Here is a 13,384-nt window from a genome sequence, read left to right as displayed (position 1 = left end):
ACAGCCGGAGACAAAGATGCTCCTGCAGATCCTGTTGCTCAGAGGAAAATAATAAGAGGAGGAACTACAGGTGTTTAGCCAATGCCAGACAATGTGAGTATTTGAATACATGATTCTTTTGGTACTGGAAGTAATCTTGTCAAATGATATAATTGTAATAATATATTAAGGGCCCTTAAAAGAGATTTATAGATGTGCAACCTGAAGACTTTATGGTCACCAAAACAAAGAGACACATCAGCTGTGGTCAGGTGTTTACATAGACATGAAATGAAGGAATGTCATAGCAATATTAGCTTTCAAAGATTTCTTTAAATTGCTCTTTTTGTGTCATGTGTTTAAGGTTTCCAGGTTCCCTGGCTCAAAATCAAACATTCAGGACCAAAATATACCTACAGCACACCAAAGATTTGTATGTCCCCTAGAAGGTTTCACCTTGCCCAGATGCTTCTGATAGCCATCCCCAATCTTCTGGCAGAATTCTGGTTGAATGTGATCACTTTACCAGGCAGAATTGGTTGAGTTGAACACAATTGGTTAAATTAGTTTCCTGACATGGACCCAACTTAAGCACAGGTATGAACCTGACTAAAAAATAAACATTTTTTTCTAAAAAATTGTTAGCCTGTATGTTCATGGGTCATTGTCCTGTTAGTTGCTGGTTCCATCCACTTTGTGCAATTTACCATTTCAACTGGCAGCCACCACCATGCTTAACAGCTGGTACAGTGTTCTTGAGGTTAACTGCCTTTTACTCATCCAAACCTCTGGTCATTGGGACCAAACAACTCAATCTTTCAGTCTCATCTGACCATACAACATTCCTTCAAAAGTCCATGTCTTTGTCTTTGTCCATGTGCATTTTTTGTCGATATTCAATGTGGGAATTTTGGAGCAAGGGCTTCCTTTTCCTCTCAGTCAATGGCAATGTAAATCTGTGACACTGGTAATCATGGTAAGCCTGTGCCTTAGTGGGTCTTGGGTTGTTCCTGACCATACAAACCCAATCTCCTCCCAGCTGAGGGTGATAGTTTGGGTTTTCTTCCAGATCTTGGCAAAATAGCCAAGATCAAATTACTCCAAGAAACAGACCTGATGTGTGTAAATCAGATCTGCTATGAGCTTTTTGGACTTCCCCATTGTACTGTGTTGGTCAATCCGATAAGTGTTGTTAAACACCTTTTATATGGGCTCAGAGAAGCTGTTGTCAATCATGATCACCAACAGATAGTTAGAAGGCTTTGGCAGGTAAAAAAAAAACAAAAAAACATTTTGTATAATATATAATTTTTACCTTGTGAAAATAGAAATTCTTGTTTGTTTTCATTAAATGTGAATGTTGAAACTCATTCTGCAATTTTGCAAAGACATTTATGTCCATGACAAGTGGATGTAAATATGCAACCACAATTGTAGGTAAGTGTTTGCTCTCTAGAAGCAAATTGGTGCATAACTAATAAGAACCAAAAGAGAAGGAAATCCTTGAAATATAACAATTACAGCAGAAAATAATGTTGTGTCTTGTATCGGAAAGGTTAAAAAAACCACATGGGTATAAAAGTTTTACCAAAAAGGAATTTCACCCTTAATAACATTATGAATTATTGATTTCATATTTAGCTATGATTTGGAATTAGTTTTAGAAATACACTGAAAAAAACAGTAGCAGAATAAAACAATCAAAACCTTTAAATATTAAAAAATAATAATAATCATATGTTTGAAAAAACTAATTCTTTATCCAAATAAATGTGCACTATATATATATATATATATATATATATATATATATATATATATATATATATATACATTTTATTTGTATGTATGCAGAAAATGTTTTTTTTTTGTATGTACATTACAACCATGGGTGGAAAACTTTGCTTTATTAATAAATGCTTTATTCGTGTATTATTATAACTGTACTGTACTTTTAATTAAGCCCATTTTTTAAATAAATATTCTTTTTAAACCTTACATGTAACTTTAAATCTCCTAATTATTTGTTACAAATATCAAAAGCCAGATTTTTCTATTGCCCACATTGCTCATACTTTCATCGTCTCTTTTATTACGGTTACTCTAAATTTCAGTTATCTGAGCGGAATGCCTTATTCCCATTTTAAAGACTGTGTGTGTGTTTGCAGCGGCGGTTGTAGGGGAAGCCCCACAGTGAGCATTTGGAGAGGAGGAAAAGCCACGGTAAAGCGGCAGCGTGGGGGTGAAACAAGCCGAGCCTCATGGGAAAAGCCTCAGCGTCCCTAAAACCCACAGAGACGGATCCAACACTGCCTTACAGCTACTCACTGTGTCACTGCGCACACAGCACACATCTCATCTGTGTGTATGTCTGGCTTTGTGTTTGAGGGAGATGTACATTACTGTGAGGGTAAAAGCTGCAGAATTCTACACTGCTACAGGCAATGGAGTAACTAACCGTAAACAATGTCAGTGACATTGACATGACATTTGTCAGTTGCAGGTTAATAGCAATGACATAAAGAAATCACGGTATGAACTAATTCAATTGTCATGTCAATCAAGCAAGTAAAGTCAGCGTATTATCACTGTCATGCAAAAACTTTGTGTTCGATTTTTACTTTTTGCTATACTTGAAATCTGTTTTAATATTGTCCGATGAATGTCGGTATATTCCCAACTTGTACGTCAAGCAACCCCCTTGATTTACCTATGCATTTGAGTGTGGAACCTTTGGAGGGCCCCCTAAAATCTGATTTATTCACTATATATATATATATATATATATATATATATATATATATATATATGATCTGTGTAAAACTAACCATTTATTTGCCTTGTAAAATATGACACTTTCTTCAAATGCATAACCAGTGCTCTATATCAAAGTAAAGACAGCTCTATATATGTACATATACACACAAACAATTGTAAGCAAATGTCTTTCAAATTTATTTGTTTTGTTGTTCAAAATTATATGTAATTTAATTTCTATTGCTAAATTTAACATACTGAAAAAAATCACATGTATAATGTGCCTCTTTTTGTATTTATTGTTTTTAAATATCAGAAAATAAATAGAAATTGTGCATTAAAACATGAATATGTATATATAATTAGAAATATCCAATAACAGATATCGGACTAAAGACGTGAGCATGTGATTCCCACTCATTTAATTTTTTATTACCCAGAATAGAAATGTCCTACAACAAGGTCTTGTAGGCGATGTGTGCTCGTCATTACAATACTAATCTAAATGCAGCCCCGGAGTCGAAACACATGACGGATGTAACAGGCAGCGCACGTCCACTCATTAGCCATTCAATATCAGCATGTTTTCTCTCTGATTAGACAATTAGATTAGATTAGCAAGGGGAACGCCCGGCGCCCACTTCCAGCCACCTTCAGATGCGCAGCGACCATAAAATACAGCCTGTTGCACTCTACGAACCCTAAATAAGTGTGTAGACTCATCAAAAAAAGAAAAGATGCAATTGTGTGATATCCTTTACACTTCCACTTTATTGATTAGACTACTGATTAGATGCATTGATGCTATGTTCTATGTGAACAGGGATCCAAAGCAAGCTGAGAAGCTCAGAATTTCGACAGAATTCCCTCATCCTAGATCCACCCGTCTCCATCCATCCCATATTACAGCTGAGATAGAAAGTTGAAAGGAGTAGGTTTTAGAAGAACCTCATCTTCATCTCCTGCATCTACACAGCTGGTTAGCACAGACAATGATCTCCCTGCACCTGGAAAAGATCAGAACCTGTTGACTCAATCTGTCCAAAGTCAATGGGCAGACGCTCAGGCTTACAGGTTTTCTGTGCTTTGACTAAAAACTGAGCGTTTCAATCGACCGTATGTTACAAATGCAGTAGGCTGTAATGTTCCTAAGCAAAAACAGCAACTTTACAGGAGAAGGAAAACCCTTCTTAACGTTCAGTAGAGGTCAATGTAAACAGCTCTTTACTGGTCATTTTAAAGCATTGCTATCAGTCCATTCATCATGAAATTTCGAGACTATTTAAAGGACCCTGACCAGATTCAGATTAAGTGTGAAAAAGGGAAAAGTCATGCGACAGAAATGAATGAATCGTAATTCCCAAGGTATGCTATTGGTGTCTTGCAAGTCATTGAGATCAAAAGCCTCAGTGAGTATTCAGGCCGAGGAGGAAAACTGAGGAATGTCCATTTTTTCACAAACACAAAACAAACAAACACACGGTCCATTCATCTGTGCTCTCGCTCTCTCCGACCCTAGGCTATGTTACACTCTCCATCCACTCACAGCGGCTCTCTGAGAGATTTCACGGCAAGGCGACTCCGGTCCATGACACAATATTTAAACAAATGTGGGAGTGTAGGAGAATGAGACCCCACAGAGGAGGTGTCTCAACCTCTGGACTGTGACTCTACGAGGCAGCAGAACAGTATCCACCACTCTCCACACGACCGATACATCTGTGGGGGCTCGAACCAGGACACTAAACACTGCAGACTACTACCACAACAAACTCCCCTCAACTGTGTAACTGTTGCTTTCTGTCACCAGGCAAGCGGCTTCCTTTCTCAGAGAGCTTGAGAACTTCTGTAACTAGGAGCACCTAAAAGCTTTGAGAAACAGAGGAACACAGTGGGAAAGGACACCAAGGCAGACCTTCACTTTGAGGGGGGTGGTGTTCCTCAAGCCACAGTCGGAAATCAGACCAATGAGACTGGAAATGAGTACAAAGCAAGGAACTGAGCTGATGTCCGAAAAGAAAGGACCGGGGTGCGGATCAGATGCTGTAGGTGACAGTGCTGTGTGAACAGCTGATAACCAAAAATAAGCTCCAGCTTTCAGAATTGGCTCAACTTTAAAGCTCTTTTCCCCCTTAGCCCTCTTTCTGTTTCACCACTCCGCTCTCTCTCGGACTCTCCCACTCGGCAGCTCTCTTCCACGAGCCACTGCCTTCCTCTCCACTGCCCTACTCCTCTCTCTCTCTCTCTCTCTCTCTCTCACTCTCTCTCACTCTCGCTCTCTCTCTCCACACTGTAAGTACCTCATGCTATTGATGTGCAGGTTGTTTGGCTCGGCGCTGCTCTTTGTCATCCTGTAGAAGGCGGACATATCCAGATCCAGTGCGTCTGTGAGTGTGTGTGCGTGTGTGTGTGTGTGTGTGTGTGTGTGTGTGGTGAGAGAGAGTGAGAGCTTGTGTGAGTGAAGTGGAGGTTACGGCTGCATCCCCGTCTAATCCCTGATAACACGATACCGCAGCTGTGCTTCCCGCTCGGGCTCTCTTCTCCCTCTCTCTCTATCTCTCTCTCTCTCTCTCTGCTCTGCTCTCCGGCTGTCTGTCTCCGCAGGTCGCTGCGCTCTCACTATATCCCTCCCTCTCTTACTCCCTCCCTCTCTCTCTCTCTTGCTCTCTCTAGCTCGCCCGCTCACTCCGCTTCTCTTCTCCCTCCTCTTTTCAGACCCATCCTATTCCTCTTTCCCACAGCTGTGCTCTCTCTCTCTCTCTCTCTATCTCTCTCTCTCTCTCTCTCTCTCTCTCTCTCTCTCTCTCCCTGCTTTATAATTCCCTCTCTTCTCTTCCCAGCCATCCAATCTCACCAAATTGATGTGTTATAACCTTGAGGTCAGCTGTTTTCAATTTAACGCCCCCCCCCTCCCTGAACTCCTTCACAGCCCCTCCCGCCCCTTTCACCCCCCCCCCCCCCCCCAGATGTGTCCATCTCCCGTAACGGGACAGAATGGGCTGGGGCGAGGGGTGCTGACAACCAAAGGAAAACCATTTCCATATTAGAGCAGTCATTATTGATTCTATTAATATTCAAGGAATTTACTGATTTTTTAAACGATTCCCTGAGAAATCTTTTTTTTCTTTTTTTTTTTGAAAGAGTCATTCAATTAAAAAATCTAATAAAACACATGTATCTCCAAAATGGAGACTTTACAGGAGAAGGCGAAAATGGTCTAACCTTGAATGGAAGTCAATGTGAAATAAGAATTTTTAGAGCAATAAGTAGATAAGTACTTTAGAGCAATTTTATTGGTCCATTCATCCAGAATTATTTACACAGTGGATTACACATTCAAACCATGGAGAAACTAAAAACAGACAAAAATGGAGATACATGGTTTTCATTGGACAGCGGCGAATTATGTAAGCAAGTGTATGTGTCTGTTTACATGCATTTCATCCCTGTCATGCAAAAACCTTACACTGCCATTTTTCAGTTTTTCACTTTTTGACAGAATTTAAATCTGGATGTTATTCTTGACACTGTGTTCATTTTACAATAAATAGACCAATAGAAATGCTCCAAAATGACTTGGAATGAAATCCTTTTCCACTGACTTTCACTGAAAATTATGTTTTTTTCTTCCTCTGTAAGGCAGCCATTTTCAAATTCAAATTTTCAAATATGTCCTTGTTCATCTTTTAGATTTTTATAAAATGTTGGATTTATTTATTTTTTTTGTAATCAAGTAATCGTGACAGCCATTCTCACAACTGCATATCCATATTCACTGTTCTACTGACTAAAATTAAAGTCCAAACCAGCTCCCAGTACAAGAGCCCCTCTCTATTGACATTCCCATGAACAACTGCAACAAAACAATGCTGGTTAGCGCGTTTATACGAATTACTCTCGCACGAACGAGCTGTGTTTCATCCAAGCTGAAGCCCTGCTCATATTTACCTGAATTACAACGCGCATGCCGCCTTCGGGTTCCAGGCTGTAGATATGATTTGTGTTCGGTCGAGCTCGTGCTGGCACCAAGCCGCAATTTGTCTCTCGTCTCTCTCCAAAAGGAGAGGAGAGAGAGAGAGAGAGGGAGAGAAAGAGAAAGAGAGCACATAATGAATGGGTTCCCATCCACAGCGGCGGCAAATGAAATAACCCCCTGCTTTATTTTGCATAATACTGAAAAATGAACGTGCCTTTTGAGACAAAACGAGGTGATCTCTCTGAAGAGATGCAGTTTGGGTTGTTTAGTCGGGGAAGGCTGGCAAATAGAGTGTTAGGATACAGAAGGGGCAATGAAGCTGTACATTTTTGGTCCGTTTAGAATGTGATGAAGGAGGAACAGGCCCGTCCCTCTCGCTGGTTAAAATGGAACTCGTCTCATCTAGGTCCCACCCACCAATGCAATCTTACATAGCAAAATAATAATATTTCAAGCGACAGTTATTTTGTGTGCGGTCGAAAGGTCACATATGGGGTTTTTCAGTTGCGGAAGCAAGTGGTACCGTCTACTTTGGCCCAGATGCAAAACTGCTTGGTGTTGTTGCAGCTGAAACTGGAAAATCGATGTTAACCTACTGAAAACAAATGTAAAGAAAATGCTGTAATGTTTTTTATCAGTTGGTGTGTGTTTTCTTCCAACATGCTATAAAGCCTGTCCAACCTCACAACAGTTGTTACAAAGAAATGCATTTGTAGGCAGAGACTGGATCAATCAGCTCTGCTAGTGTAACAATGGTGTATTGGCACTAACTACGCTTACATGCACACAATAGCTTGCCCAAGCTATAGGCTGGTTTAAGAAACAGGACAAAACTAAGACATTTAGTATTAATATTAGGTCTGGAAACATGCAGTATCACTTATCATGACTCTAGGGGTGTGGGGGGAGCGTTTGGTTCTTGTGTGGAACGTGGAAAATGTGCTCCGAACAAGAGCAGCGAATGAGAGCCACACGGGTGCGGATGTTGGCTGAGCTGTTAAAGAGTGCAGCAGAGGAACAGCAGATCACTAAGAAAGATTTAGTGTTAGTCACTGATAACGCTCCAACATGGCTGATGCTGCTGCTTCTGCTGGACTGGTAACGTCCTACAGATGAAATGCTAGGCCCACACAGTAAACCTGGCCTCTCAGTGAGTGCTCAATGTGTCACTGTGTTTCCCAAGGCTACTATGTTTTTCGTCTGCAGCTCCACTGTAAAACCTTCCATTTTAGTCACAGCACTTGCATTTGCTTAGTTAATAAATTATATTGGCAAATTCACTATTCACTATAGATTCCCATGCCTATGCTCTAGATGTACCTAGCCAGCAGGTGGGAACTAGCGATGAGAAAATTGAAAGGACAACAATTTAAATATTGACTGAATCTAATGGTGTCTATTTCTGACTGTTTACCATCAGTGACATGTGTGTTCGTATAGCTGTAAATAGCTGGTACACTCAAAAGTGCAGCCTTTGCCAAATGTTGCCAAAGCTCAGTGTGTGAATCAGTGAAACAAGCTTAGCCTTTACCTGACCAAACCTTCTTCCAACAGTCTGGTCAATATCAGACTGGACTGCATGCTTTACTCAGGTTACGCTTGGCTTGCCCAAGACCTTAGTTAGACTGTCACCATCGCGACCTGCTGTTTGCATGAGCATTGCTTTGCTGGATTGGACCAGTAGTTAGAAATCAAGATGAACGTATAATGTAGTTTAATTAAATACAGAGAAATTCAATGAAAATAACCCATCGCTTCCTTTTTCTCTTTGATTGTGGTTCTATGTGATCATAGCACTACACATAGGCAGACATCCATCTGAAATATAAAATGCCTCAACAGGACCCAGATGTTGAAGAACAATAGTATTCTTATGTGCAGACCGCAGACTTATGGCTGTGATGAACTTCAATTGCCTGGACAGGCGTAGCGCAGACGAGCAAAGACACAGTCAAAACAACAACTCTCTCACACACACATACACACAAACAAGACATGAAAAAAGCCTCAGACACATAGACAGAACCACCAGGCAGACACATAATGGCCATATCAGTCAGCTGCCCAAGCCCAGAGCTCTGCACTCGTCCCACAAAATATCCAGACTGCCCCGCAAATTCCCCAACAGAGGATTACAACAGGAGGGAGAAGTCCCTCCTGAAACAATTAGCACTACAGAAAGCTGAGAGGCCATGTCTTTGTTAGTGTCGGCGCATGTGGCCTGAACAGAGAAGAAAAGGAGGGGGGAAGGAAAGGAACTCTGTCAAATTGAGCGGCCTATCTTTTTAATTAACTCTGTCCATTTGCTCTCCTTATCGGCCTACATTAGGAACTGCCACCCAGACAGTTACAAACTGTGTGTGTGTGTGTGCAGACCTCATGAGGTACAGATAAGCAGATAAGTCCAGTAAGTGAAGGAGCAGGGAGCCGTGAGAGAGGAGAGAGAGGGGTTGTAAGTGAAAGTCTCAGAGAAGTTCAAGCTTCCCAGGTTATCCAGATGTCAGAGTGAAATACTGTACTCAGAGAATTTCATCTACACATAAAGAGACTCACTTTCAGTGTTTCTGAAGAAATCTGCAGGGAGATTTTTCCACACCTCCGAAGTTCAGTCTTAGAAGGTGGAGCAGTGTCTGCTTCTCACCAGAGGCGTCACTAGAACTTTATGGATGGGGTCTGGGGTGAGCTTCCCACAGGATGCATAAAAAGCCCTAAAACATCTGTTCATCGTGATTTTTTAGGGGAGCAATAGATAATAGTAATAGTAAAACTGAGCAAAAGAAGTTGGTGCACAGTCAATCTGTCAGTTCACAGTTACCATCAGAGACAGATGAGACTCAAATGCTCTTCATCAACTTATGAAAACTCACAGATCAGCCTCAGGGTGCTGAAGTCAAGCAATGCTCTCTCAAGGTTATTCCAGTACACAAACTACAGACTGGTACCTGATCAGACCTGCTCTTTCGCCCCGTCAGTCTTCTTCAGCCTCCTATCTGTACCTACAACAACTCAAGGCTCAAATCAGTCGGTTCAGAGCCGCCTCTGAGTCTCTCTCTAAGATATTCCACAGTCATCTAGAGATTGAGGAACTGAGGGATATAAAAGTGGGACGATTTGATCACCACATGCCGTCCTTCACTGACATTAACTCTCCAGTGGTTGTTTTATAGTACTGAACAGAGAGCTGAAGACTAGAGGTTAACTGGCCTAGGGATGCCCCTGCTTTTCACCACGGAAGTAATCCTAACACATTCAATGATCTGTTCTCTGGCCCGCTCCTGGGCTCGAAAACAGCTTTCACACTTTAACAAAATGTACCGAACTTTAAGAAGAAATCGCTTCTGGGTCTGAAAAAAATAAATAAATAAATGCTAGTGTAAAAAACACTTATCTTCTCACAGTGGAAAAAAGGACAAGATCACCAGTGGATTTTTTTCAGATCTGTTTGATCTGTATGTTTGAAGCATTTCTCTCTTCTTATGCGAGTGGATTAGACTATATAATATCCTCAGAAATAAATTTACGGCATTTAGCAGACGCTCTTATCCAGAGTGACTTACAAAAGTGCTTTGCTATTTACCCAAGAATAACCTCAGCTAGTTTGAATAGACTAATAATTCAAAGCTTAGACACTACTAAGCACAAGTCAATAAGGAGACCATAATACTCTACTCTTCACCCAAGTATTCTCGTAAGACGTGGGTTTTCGGTCTGCGTTTAAAGACAGCTAGCGACTCTGCCATTCGAACACCCAGGGAAAGTTAGTTCTACCATTTAGGTGCCAGGACAGAAAAGAGCCTGGATGCTTGTCTTCTGTGGATTTTAAGGGATAGTGGCTCGAGCCGAGCAGTACTTGAAGCTCAAAGGGCTCATGGTGCAGATCGGCTTTTGACCACTGCCATCAGGTACGGAGGGGATGGTGCGTTCTTGGCTTTGTAGGGTTTTAAATCTGATGCGGCCAGCAGTTACAGGAAGCCAGTGAAGAGAACGCAACAGTGGAGTGACATAAATATCTCCTGAAAAGTGAAGAATGTCTACTAGGCCACAAAACACTTCAAGCACTGCTATACAATCCAACAAGTCTTTCTCTACTGCAGCAACAGCCAGACGATGCAACTGATCTTGTGTTTGAAGCTCTGTAATGCACTGAAGAACCTGTATATATAGCTTTAGATTGTGCTAACTTTGGGCCAAGCATGTGCACTACAGTGTGCAGTAGATCGGTTCAGAATGAATGGCCTGAAAAACGAGCACAGAGCAGCAGCAAAAGAGCTGGAACACACCGTGATTAAGGATAACAAGACAGCATGGAGATGAGAGAAGGCCGAAAGTATGAGCGCTGAGAGAGGAAGTGCTTTCCCTCCCTACTTCATTTAATCTGATAGGGAGAAGAGAGGAGTAGAAGGTGCTGGAGTTAGACCTTAGGCACAGATAAAGATGTGTAGAGGGGGGTTGGGGAGGGAGAGGGAGAAAGAGAGAGGGGGCACAGCAGTCCATAACAAATCATTCAGCATCTCTCTGTCCTACGGGTCAATAACGAGAGATGGATAACTGCAGGAGATGAAGCTGGCACAGGGCGGTCATCAGAATGTAAAGGAGACAGTGTAGGAGAGGGAGGGAGGAGACAGAGAGAGAGCGAGCGAGCAAGAGAGAGGCCGAGAGAGAGATTAAGGCGACTATAATTAAGTGGAGAAGTGATGAATGGGTTCTCAGGTCAGGAACCGGGTCTAGGAACTTCGAACTGAGCTGCAGGAACAATAATAAAACAAGTGACAAACTCTGTTGCTGACAGATGCAAACACACACACACACACACACACACACACACACACACACACCCCAGTGATTGATATAGTATAGGATATGATCTTCCTTCCTAAGCTGACAGAATTAATTTCCTCTAAGTGTAGATACTTTATGTGTGTGTGCATGCATGTGTGTGTGTGTGTGTGTGTGTGTGTGTGTGTGTGTGTGTTTGTGTGTGTGTGTTTGTGTGTGTATATTTAAGCATATAATAACATTCTGATCATTCGTCCTAGGTAATAGCAAATGATCCATGATGCTTAGGTCAGGCGACTGTGAGGATGATTCCAATAGCTTCAGTTTGTGCCTCTTCCAGTATTTCATGGTATATTTTGGATCATGATTCTTTAGCAGAAGCCATTCTATTTTCAGGATCAGCCTTTCTGACACACGGTGTCTGACATCCAGGATTTGTTGGTATTTTCCAGAATCTATTTCTTTCTTTGCCAATGCAATATTGCATGTCACTGGCAGCAACACAACCCTATAATATGATAGATTCACCCCCATGCATCACAGTTGGCAAGGTGGTCTTCTTATGAAACGCAGTTTCTTTTTTTTCTCCAAACATACCTTTGGTCTAGATGAGATCTTAGTGCTATTTTTCCCTCATAAGGCCACAGGACACAGCACAAACCTCATCTGAATTGTCTAGATGTTCTGTAGCATGATTTAAATGCTGAGTTAGTTATGGCTTCCTTCTTACGACTCTTATGAGTCTTCCATCAAGATTATGTTTGAGCAAGCAACACTGCACAGTGGAATAGTGCACCACCCTCTTGACTCAGCTAAACTCGACTCATGCAGGCTCTATGGCGGTTTGATTTGTCTTTTTTTTTTATAAATTAATAATGTATTACTAATTTTACCCCACTTTCCCACACCATTATCACTAGCAATGCCCCAAAATTAGGAGGGTGAAGACTAGCACATGTCTCCTTCAACATATATGAAGCCAGCCACCTCTTTTCGAACTGCCGGTGATGCAGCATCTCTAGGAAAGAGCGGCTTTCAGCTAACAGACTCCTGCCCCGACCAACATAACACTAGGAGTGAAGCGGGGTTCAAGTTGTTTAGGTGTGTAACAGGGCTCAGTGTGATGCATGCTGGCACGTTACTGCCATGTTTTTGCATAGCCTTTTCATAGTTAAGTGGTGTCAACTGGTTTTCAGTACAGCACTTCAGTCTAAAAGTCTCCTTGCAGAGCTCCGATGCAGGGACGTGAGTGAGAAGACTCAGGCGCTGTCAAAACAGAGCTAAAACACTCTTCAGTACTCTTTTTCATTTCATAAAAAACTCATGTTAAAAATGACTCCACAAAATGACAGCTACATGTAACGGTGTGAGGCTGGGAGGCCTCCTCCATTTTGTTCTGTAAATGAGCTTTTGCAGACTGACAGAGAGAACAGGGAATGGGAGAGAGAGAGAGAGAGAGAGAGAGGGAGAGAGAGAGAGAGAGAGAGAGAGAGAGAGAGAGAGAGAGAGAGAGAGAGAGAGAGACAACACAGCAGGGATTCTGACAGCACGGGCATGTCAATGGTGTGTATTAAACACAGGCATTAATAGAAAGTCCTTGATGATACCAGCGATTAATCCTACTTCATTAGTGCCGGAGTCCTCCATCCTCTAATTACACATGCTAATTATAAACCTCTCTCTCTCTCTTTCTCTCTCTCACAAGCACACACACACACACACAATATGAATAGTGCAGTCTACATATCTCACATCTGCTGTCAGTCTAATCATTCATCGCTCTTCACTAGAACAACCTACAATGAGATTTAGAAACAATAACACCGATTTAAACAGGCCTGACGATTAATACATCAGTAAAACTGACATGTACTTTACAACTGGGGTACAACTATG

At 41.6% G+C, this 13,384-nt stretch overlaps 1 protein-coding gene across 4 annotated transcripts in view; it reads right to left on the bottom strand.

The window, feature by feature from the left end:
- sulf2b (sulfatase 2b) overlaps positions 1-13,384 on the bottom strand; it is a 197,113-nt gene that overhangs the window by 52,674 nt on the left and 131,055 nt on the right. For 3 of the 4 annotated variants that reach the window (XM_072656507.1, XM_072656509.1, XM_072656510.1), the window contains exon 1: positions 5,037-5,363. The exons of the other annotated variant lie outside the window; for it this stretch is intronic. The gene's annotated coding sequence lies outside the window, so the exon portion shown is untranslated. Of the gene's footprint in view, positions 1-5,036; positions 5,364-13,384 lie in introns of those variants that run through there. 4 annotated transcript variants of the gene reach the window in all.

This window comes from Salminus brasiliensis, chromosome 14, assembly GCF_030463535.1.
Source record: "Salminus brasiliensis chromosome 14, fSalBra1.hap2, whole genome shotgun sequence".
In the NCBI taxonomy this organism is placed as follows: domain Eukaryota; kingdom Metazoa; phylum Chordata; class Actinopteri; order Characiformes; family Bryconidae; genus Salminus; species Salminus brasiliensis.
Note: the sequence above shows the minus strand (reverse complement) of the source record. Positions and strands in the feature narration are given on the sequence as shown.